Raw genomic sequence first — 9,625 nt, forward strand, 5'->3', positions numbered from 1 at the left:
AATAGTTACACTGTGACCACAAAGTCACGCCTCCCATAGCGATGTGTGTCAAAAGTGCGCCTAAGAACCTTTTACATCTTGAAGGACTTTGAATGAAAATGTTTTATAGGGCAGAGAAAACAAATATGTGGGCTGGTATGGTAACCTGTACTATGACTCAAAAGCCGATTCTGATTTCTCTGTCATGTTTGCATGAGTGTCGAGCATAACAGAATGATTTAAACAGCATAAAGATGCAAAGTATGATTAGAATACTATGAAATGAAAGACTCTATATAGGGGGAAAGGTGAACGCATTGAAATTGCAATGTGGTTATTTGATATGGACACTTTAGCCAGGATGTTTAGAGAAGGAAGAATAAAAAAAGATTATATTTCTGATTACATTTCAAGTGGAAAATGAAACAAAAATGGTATGCAGCTACACTTCCCCTTTCATGTTATGTACCAGAATTTCCCTCATTGGTTGACTTTACAGCATTAAAAGCCAGGAATGTTATTACGCTATACTAATCCTATGTAACAATAAATCACAAAACAGTTAAAGATCAAATGTATAAGGCAACGTCCAGAAATTTCAAAGTAGGATTTTGGTAACTAGAGATGAACTGAAATAAAATACATAAATACAATAACATCTTCCCTTTTATATGACATGTATCGTACTGTACGTAACGGTACCGTGTTCCATTTTTTGCCCACAAGCTGAATATTGGAATAACAGTTTGGCATTTAAAGCTATTTCTTTGTTTTAATCCCAACATATTAAACACTTTTAGAGAAAATTCATTCGCATGTTGGGACTTTTGTTTTATTTTTGTATAAGGGAAATACCACTTTCAACTTTAGAGAGAGGTGGACAAGCTCTTTTCAGATGCTAGCTCCTGAAGCAAATTCAATCTTGGTGTTCGATGTGACTGTGAAAATGAATCACTGGTATGACACGTTGATGTGGATTGCAGAAATATAGCTTCAGCGCTAGTTCTGCCAGGAAGACTCAATCCTGCATCACTAATTACCAATCAACACCCAACCAATCACCTTCCAACATGAAACATAAAAGATTGCCACTTACCCCTTTCTACATCCGCAGTCGAAGCAACAGTGATTTGTCGTAATCCAACAGCCCGACTCGCAGACCTCTGCAATGTCTCAGAATAATTTCTGTGAGTATACTGACTCCGACGAGGAATTCATCCCTCCATCTCCAGCCAACGTGAGGCGTAGCTCAAGAATCCAATGCCGCGTTTCTCCTTGGGCTCAGTGGCCATCAGAATTGATCGCCAGCAAATTAGAAGCAGCAGGCATTCCAGCCGATCCCCATCTCTCCAGGGACGACCTGCTTCAGTTAGCCTTCAACACCTTGGGTGTCCCTCCCGGAACTACCGAGGTAACCCCAACGACATCAGCGCCACCAACCCAGCCCAAACAAGCTGGTAGGAAGCGGTCCAGCAAATCCTCTCCTACTCGCCAATCCAAAAAGTGCCTGCAGCCCACAAGGATCCAATCTCCCCCGCACTGATCCCGCGATGCTAACGACCAGCTGCTAGAGGTTGTTCGATCTCTTTCCGCCACCGTCCAAGGCCTACAAATGAAAATGGTGGATTTCAAAACAGCGCTCAGCAACCCAGGATCCAATATCCGGACGCGCTCAGCAACCTCGACTATTCATCCCACCCCCGAACAGCACGATCACTTTAGCCTGCCGTCAACGTCTACCCCCGTAGCCTATTCAACAATCATCCAGACACCACCACAGGATGAAACTACTTCGCAGGCGACCACAGATTTCACCCTCGCCACCGCCGTTCCAGCGGTAGCTTTCGGCAGGCGATTCGTCCCTCCAGCAGCGGCGACGGTATCTCCCGCTTTACGCAACAACATCATCCAAGGTAAGGACATTAACTTGGCTCCACTTCTACTCCCCTCGCCTGCGACCGACAGGAAAATGGTCGACTGTGGTGACGTGGCAGTTTTTCTCCGAACATCCGATCCCAGACTGCAACGTAACCTATCGTTCGGCGAATTCGCGATCGCTTTTGGAGTTTATCGCGACATACTCTGCCAAGTTTATCCCTACAGGAGGGAGGAAATGGATAATTATCTAGCAACCATGGCAGACTTCAGTCAACGCTACGGGGGTACACTGTTCTACGAATACCATGCTTCGTTCTCTGCTAAATCCGCATCCATTATTTCTCTTTTTAACTCCAGAATTGACTGGTCTATAGTAGACACAGAACTACTCATTCACCACTTTGGCGGCCAAACGACACTTGCATGCGCTATCTGCAGCTCTCACCGACATTCGGCACAGTTTTGCCCTAAAACAATCACTATTCCAGACTCGCACGATGTACTTGGTGCTGGAAATGTAAGGAAGCGCTCAGATGCTAGTGGTCGAGACATATTTAAATGTAACGGCACTCCTCTTTGTAATAATTTTAATGAATCTGTTTGTTCTTTTCCCCAATGCAAATTCGCTCATGTATGTAGCTTTTGCAAGGACCCACACCCAAAAACAGTCTGCCCCAGGAGATCCAGGCCGGCTATCCGAGCGAAAGCCGTCGTTCGGGCGCAAAAGTTCTGATCAACATAGTATCTACCCCCATCAACGTCCCTATCCTCGCAAACTACCTCTCGACGCACCCCGATAGATGTTTTTGTAGACTATTTGTTAACCGGCCTCTCTCAAGGGTTCCAGGTCGGTATTAAGTCAAGACTCACTGCTCCCTTTGTGGCAAAAAATCTACAATCTGCCATGTCCGAACCCGGAATTGTTTCATCTCTGCTGGAGAGAGAAGTCAATAAAGGATATATAATCGGCCCGTTCGACTCTCCTCCTTATTCCTTGTTTCGCATTAACTCGCTCGGTGTCGCTACTGGGAAATATTCGGGTAAGAAACGCCTCATCTTTGACATGTCTTCTCCCCACTCCAACACGACTGCAAGCGTTAATGAATGCATCCCTCTAGACCCCTTTTTACTGCATTATGCCTCAGTTGATAACGCCATCAGGCTGCTTAAGCTAGCCGGACCCGGAGCCTTGCTAGCCAAAGCCGACATCACAGACGCATTCAAAATTATACCACTTCACCCCACGGACCGCCACCTGTTTGGAGTTAAATGGGAGTCAAAATTTTACTTCGCCGCTAGACTCACTTTTGGTTGTAGAAGCAGCCCACACATCTTTAATTGCCTTTCCGAAGCACTGTGTTGGATCCTTTTGAACGTCAACAAACTGCCCTTTGTCCTACACTTGCTCGACGATTTTCTACTCATTGACTTTCCAAATTCCCTAACATCCTCCTTCGACATACTCTGACAGATCTTCGACGACGTCGGCGTACCCCTGTCTGTTGAGAAAATGCAGGGTTCATCTACGGCGCTAACTTTTTTAGGCATTCAACTCGATTCAGTTAAGATGCAAGCTTCTCTCCCAAGCGATAAACTCATCAGAATCAGATCCTTCACTGAAGAGTTTTCATCGCGCAGCGCCGCTTCTAAACGCGATGCTGTCCGTTTTAGGCCACTTAAACTTCGCCATGAGCATTATTCCCCAAGGCCGGTCATTCATCTCACGCATGCTTACCCTGACACATTCGGCGGAAGAACTAAGCGACATGATCTTGCTAGATGAAGGTAGCCGTTCCGACCTCAGATTTTGATCATATCTGTTAAATAACTGGAATGGTCGATCTTTTTTTTTATAACGATGCTTCAGAATTGCTGCTCGACCTACAATTATTTACCGACGCTGCCCCCTCCATAGTCTTCGGGGGATATTTTCGAGGCCATTGGTTCGCCGAGAAGTGGCCACGTGATTTGGCTCGTCAGGTTTCGTTTCGTCCGCTCTTCACGAGATCTATCCCATAGCAGTAGCTAGCGTCATCTGGGGCCCGGCATGGTCTCGTGAACGAATCACTCTGTTCTGCGACAATGAGGCAACAGTTGCCATTATCAACAAAGTGAGATCTCACTGCCAGATTATTATGCCATTCGTGAGACGTCTGATCTGGCAGTCAGTTCTACATAATTTCACCATCACAGCCAGACACACTCCGGGCCATCATAACGCTATCGCTGATGCTCTATCTCGTCTTCGTCTGCAGGCATTCAGACGACTTTGCCCGTCGGCAGACCAGGAACCATTGGCCTGCCCCGCTCTAGAGGAGATAAAGCTGGATTAGATTATTTCCGACAATCGGTCGGTTGGTACATGTCTAAAGGCGTTGCTCCGTCGACACTTAAGGCATACAATTCCGCCTGGTCTCATTTTACAATGTTCTGCTTTTCCTTTCAAATTCCCCTATTTCCCATTACAATTTCGTCAGTTTGCTCTTTCCTAGTCCATAAATACGAAACCTGTAACCACACAATATCCTCCATCCGTATACTATTGGCAGGAATTCAATTTCACGCTAGGTATCATAACAACGACTATCCGAGCCTTTTCACCAATCAATCAGTGCGTCTGTTGCTCAAAGGCATGAGCAATTCGTCGAGCAGCCATCCTGATAGACGCAAGCCAATCACCTTACCAATATTGCACAAACTTATAGACTCCCTTCGCAGCAAGCTTTTTGATTCCTACGTTAATACACTTGCTGGAGGCCATATTCCTCTCAGCCTTTTACGGCTTCTTGCGTCCGGGGGAATTTACCTCACACTCTACGAATCATTTCGACCCAACGCAAGACCTTTCGTTTTCTGATATACAGTTTTCCCACTCCGCATTCTCAATCACCCTCAAAAGCACTAAAACCGACACGAAGTGAACTGGCACTACGATAAATCTAACGAAAACCAACACCAGCTTCTGCCCGTTCACTTCTATGACGCTCTATCATAAAGTCCGCCCCAAAACTCCTCCCATCTTTCCACTTTTTATTTTACCTAACGGAGCACCCGTCACGAAGGCATGGTTCAGAAAAATTTTTACCAACGCATGCAAAGCCTGCAAACTCTCGCCTCTCCAGTATACCGGACACTCCTTCAGGATCGGGGCAGCCACTACAGCGGCCGAACGCGGAATCCCAACTGAAACCATCAAACGAATGGGTAGATTGTCATCTTCCGCTTACGAGTCTTACATAAGAATGGACTCCTAAACCATCTTGGCAGCTCAACGAGCCCTATCCGTCCAAGATTCAGGTAAATCATGCAACTACTGGTGGTGGTGTTTTTTGTTTCATCAGTTACCTCGCTCAGTGTTATGGCCTACCAAGGCCTGTTCAGTGTGGTGGCCTATCAAGGCCTTGTCCCAGTGTTGTGGCCTATCGGGGCCGTGTTTCAGTGTTGTGGCCCATTGGGTCCTCATCAGTGTTGTGGCCTATCGGGGCCTTCTGTCACTGGGGCATCTCGTCGGCCTTGTCAGTGGTTGTGGCCTATCGGGGCCTTGTCAAAAAGGGGCCGTACGGGCCTCATCAATGTTGTGGCCTATAAGGGCCTTGTCAGTGTTGTGGCCTATCGGGGCCTTGTCTCAGTGTTGTGCCCTTTCGGGGCCGTGTTTCAGTGTTGTGGCTCATTGGGGCCTTGTCAGTGTTGTGGCCTTTAGGGGCCTTCTGTCACTGGGGCCTCTCGTCGGTCTTGTCAGTGGTTGTGGCCTATCGGGGCCTTGTCTCAACAGTGGCCCGTACGGGTCTCGTTAATGTTTTGGCCTATCGAGGTCTCGTCTATGTGTTGTGGCCTATCGGGGCCTCTTCAGTGCTGTGGCCATCGAGGCCTCGTCTATATGTGTGGCCTATCAGGGCCTTGTCAGTGTTGGGGCCTATCCGGGCCTCGCCCCAGTGTTACTCACGGCCAGCGACCGGTAAATTGTTTAACATTTGCATTTAATATCGTTCTGCAGGTACTGCTAGAGACTCCGACCAGCAGGTCAGTAGAAATCATTTTTTTTGTTTTGGGGGTGTAGGCCCCGCTCCAGAGGTAAGCCTAAAACCATTCTCTGGGGTTGGCTACGCCCCCGCCTTACCATCTCAATGCGGGAAGTGAAGGACTTCTTCCTCTGGATGCGAGCCACGGACAGGGCCTACTCCAAATAAACCAATAACCATCTTTATATAATCTATATTCTGTCTATCAGCGTCCAATAAATGTTGAATACTCAACTTCGGCCGAGTCTTTCTGGTAGAAATATAGCTTCAGCGCTAGTTCTGCCAGGAAGACTCAATCCTGCATCACTAATTACTAATCAACACCCAACCAATCACCTTCCAACATGAAACATAAAAGATTGCCACTTACCCCTTTCTACGTCCGCAGTCGAAGCAACAGTGATTCGCCCCCATCCTCCCCACCACCACCAGGAGGTCCCTGTCAATATAACCCCAGGGGGGTTGGCTACGCCCCCGCCTTACCATCTCAAGGTGGGAAGTGGAGGACTTCTTGGCCCTCTGGATGCGAGCCACGGACAGGGCCTATTCCAAAGAAACCAATAACCATCTTTATATAATCTATATTCTGTCTATCAGCGTCCAATAAATGTTGAATACTCAACTTCGGCCTTCCGAGTCTTTCTGGTAGAACTACAGTAAGTCTTAAAGGGACAGTTCACCCAAAAATGAAAATTCTGTCTTCATTCACTCACTTCATTCCTCAAGTTTGTCCAAATCTCTATACATTTGTTTGTTCTGATGAACACAGAGAAAGATATTTGGAAGAATGCTTATAACCAAACAGTTCTTGGCCACCCTTGACAATACATTTTTTTATTTTTTTATTTCTATGTTCTGTTGAAAACAGAAGGAGATATTTTGAAGAATGTTGGAAAGCAAACAGTTCCTGGGCATTATTGACTACCCTTGAAACGTTACCTTAAATGTGCATGTCCCCTTTAACTTCATCTGACAGTGAAAACTTTTGGACGTAATGTGGAAGATTTGTTCACTATTTTTAAATAACGTCAAACTATTTCATTCGAAGCACATATTGGGTTAGGTTTGATGAAACATACACAGTTCTGTTCACTTGAGCATAGCATACAAAAACCGACACATAAATGTGGTCTATGCTGTTTTCTTAAGAAAATGTTTTAACACAATGTCCGCCTGGTGTGAAAGTCTTACTTTTGAAAACATCCTTCAACACTGTTCAGAAGTTTCAATACCAGTTTCAGTCCTTGGGTACAAGTGCTGTTTTTTTCTGCGAAGGAACCAGACACACTGTTGTGATGGTGGGGTGTCGTACCCACATCGTTTTTCTTTCTCAGTTCAGACCACAGTAAGACATTAAACGGCCGTGTCTGTTACACCGTCGGCGTGGAGTATGGGAAAGTATTTTCACCGGGTGTGACACGAACAAAGGTGACAGCAATGCCAATCTGTAAAACAGAACGGAATCACCTGCAATAACAGAGAATGAATTCAAGTTTTACAAAGGCTGAAAAAAAATTGTCAAACGAACAATCGTAACACCACCTCCATTTAAGCCTCTTTGACTTTGAGTGTGTTTGATCAGGTCAATAGTTTGTGCATCATAATCTGCTTAACTAGTAATGTAAGAATCAAGGAAGGATTCGTGAGAAAAACTGATCCGTGTTGCCACATGTCATTGATTCTAGTTCAACTGAAACCCCAGCCACAAGGAATACAGAAACTGACTCATTCAAATACAAGAGCTTGTATGAGAGCGAAATCTGATAGACACATGGGATAACCACAAACGATCAGAGGTTAAACCGTACAACTGTCTCTCACGACCGTTTAAAAACCTGACTAATGAAAATCTATTTTAGTTGTCACAAGTTCCCTTCTACTCCAACAGGTCTTCTATAGAAGATCCAGCTTGTCTTGGAATGACCCAAAAGTCATATTATGTATTTAAGCAAACAAACATGTTACAATGATATGTTACAGTGTCATGAACTTGCCATTTGAGAGCTTTGCTATCACGAAAATACACTTATAGCTCAAAGGTGCCGTCGTCTTGAACTGATGACCTTCAGTTCCACATTTTCAGTTTCAAACATCATTGTATAAATCATCTGTTCAAATTAATTTATTGATATTTATAAGTGTAAAAGTGTATAATAAGATTGAAGAGATTAAAGAATTTCATCACTCAAGTATTTACCCTCATGTCATTCTTGACCTGTATGACTTTGAAGAAGGTTGGTAACCAAACAACACTGGCTCCCCTTGCCTTCCACTGTATAGACACAAACCCCCTCCCCCGAGACATTTCTCAAAATACCTTCTTTCGTATTCCACAAAAGAAAGAGTGATAAACAGGTTTGGAATGAGATGAGGGTAAACGAATAATGACAGGGTTCTTACTTTTGGGTGAACTGCCCCTTTTAAGTTTCCAAGATATGGCAAGTAGTGCATGATATCAACATCAGGTGACCCAGTTCATGTAAAATACAACACAAAAGATACCTTTAAAGGTTCATCTATTACATATTCTGCATGTTTATAGTTATCTAAACAACTAATATGACAACATTAGAGACTATTTGGTGTTTACGTGACATTGCTGCAAGTCAAAGGTCCAGTGTGTACTTTTTTGGAGGATTTAATGACAGAAATGCAATATAATATACATAACTATGTCTTCAGAGGTGTATAAAGATCTTTTAATACCTTAGAATTATCTATTTCTATGGGTTGACCATACGTGCCATTTTTCCCAGATAGTCCCGGCAAGGATTTTGGGAGAGTCCTCTGGATGGCGCATTTGTCATCCACATACTGTACGTCATTGAGGTTCTCACATTTCAGTTAATTAAACATTTATTTCTCTTAAAACGTATAATCCTTGTAGTTTCATTCTTACCTTTAAACCTAACAGTTGAATTTTTAATATAAAATAACAATGACGTATGCGGTGGACAAATGCGACCTCTGTAAGCACCCAAAATCCTGGCCAGGGCATGTTGGGGAAACATGGCACGTGTGGTCAACCTAATTTCTCTCTATACACCGCGGGTCCCCTTTCGTGGAATTCCCCATGTTGTTTCTACAGTGGCCCTAAAATGACAAACTGCTCTACAGAACGTGTTTCGTAAATATGTTATCTCCTTCGGCACAGAAGCGAAAAAGGCCACAGCATCTTGGTCCTGTGAGAGCCACCGTAGTGCTTTAAAGGGGAGTGGTGGAGTGAGCCGTTGGTTGCAATTAGAAATCTCGCCCCTAGACGCCGCTAAATCTCCACATTGCTACTATAACAAATACACACTGTAACAAGTTGGCCAATGACTGACAGTAAGAGCGGTTACCTTGTCTAAGAGATTACAAGATGTTCCGTTCTACAGAAGAGATGTTTTTAAAGGGGTCATATGACACTGCAAAGACAAATATTATCATTTGTTTTAGACGTAATGCACTGTGTGTACTTGATTTAAGGTTAAAAAACGCTGTGTTTTCCACATACCGTGCATGTTTGTATTTCCTCTTTGACCCCCTTCCCTGAAAAACATGGATTCTTTACTAAGATCATCGCTCAGAAAAGCGAGGTGTGCTATGATTGGCCAGTTAACCAGTGTGTAGTGATTGGTCGAATACTGCAAACCTGTTACTAAAATGTAACGCCTCTTACCATATTTGGAAAATCAGGTTCCAAAGCAATTGATCTGACAGGTCACCCACATCACTTGCGTAATCATTTGGGTGGTCTTTGTCAAATC

The sequence above is a fragment of the Triplophysa dalaica genome, chromosome 23, assembly GCF_015846415.1.
Source record: "Triplophysa dalaica isolate WHDGS20190420 chromosome 23, ASM1584641v1, whole genome shotgun sequence".
Classification (NCBI taxonomy): domain Eukaryota; kingdom Metazoa; phylum Chordata; class Actinopteri; order Cypriniformes; family Nemacheilidae; genus Triplophysa; species Triplophysa dalaica.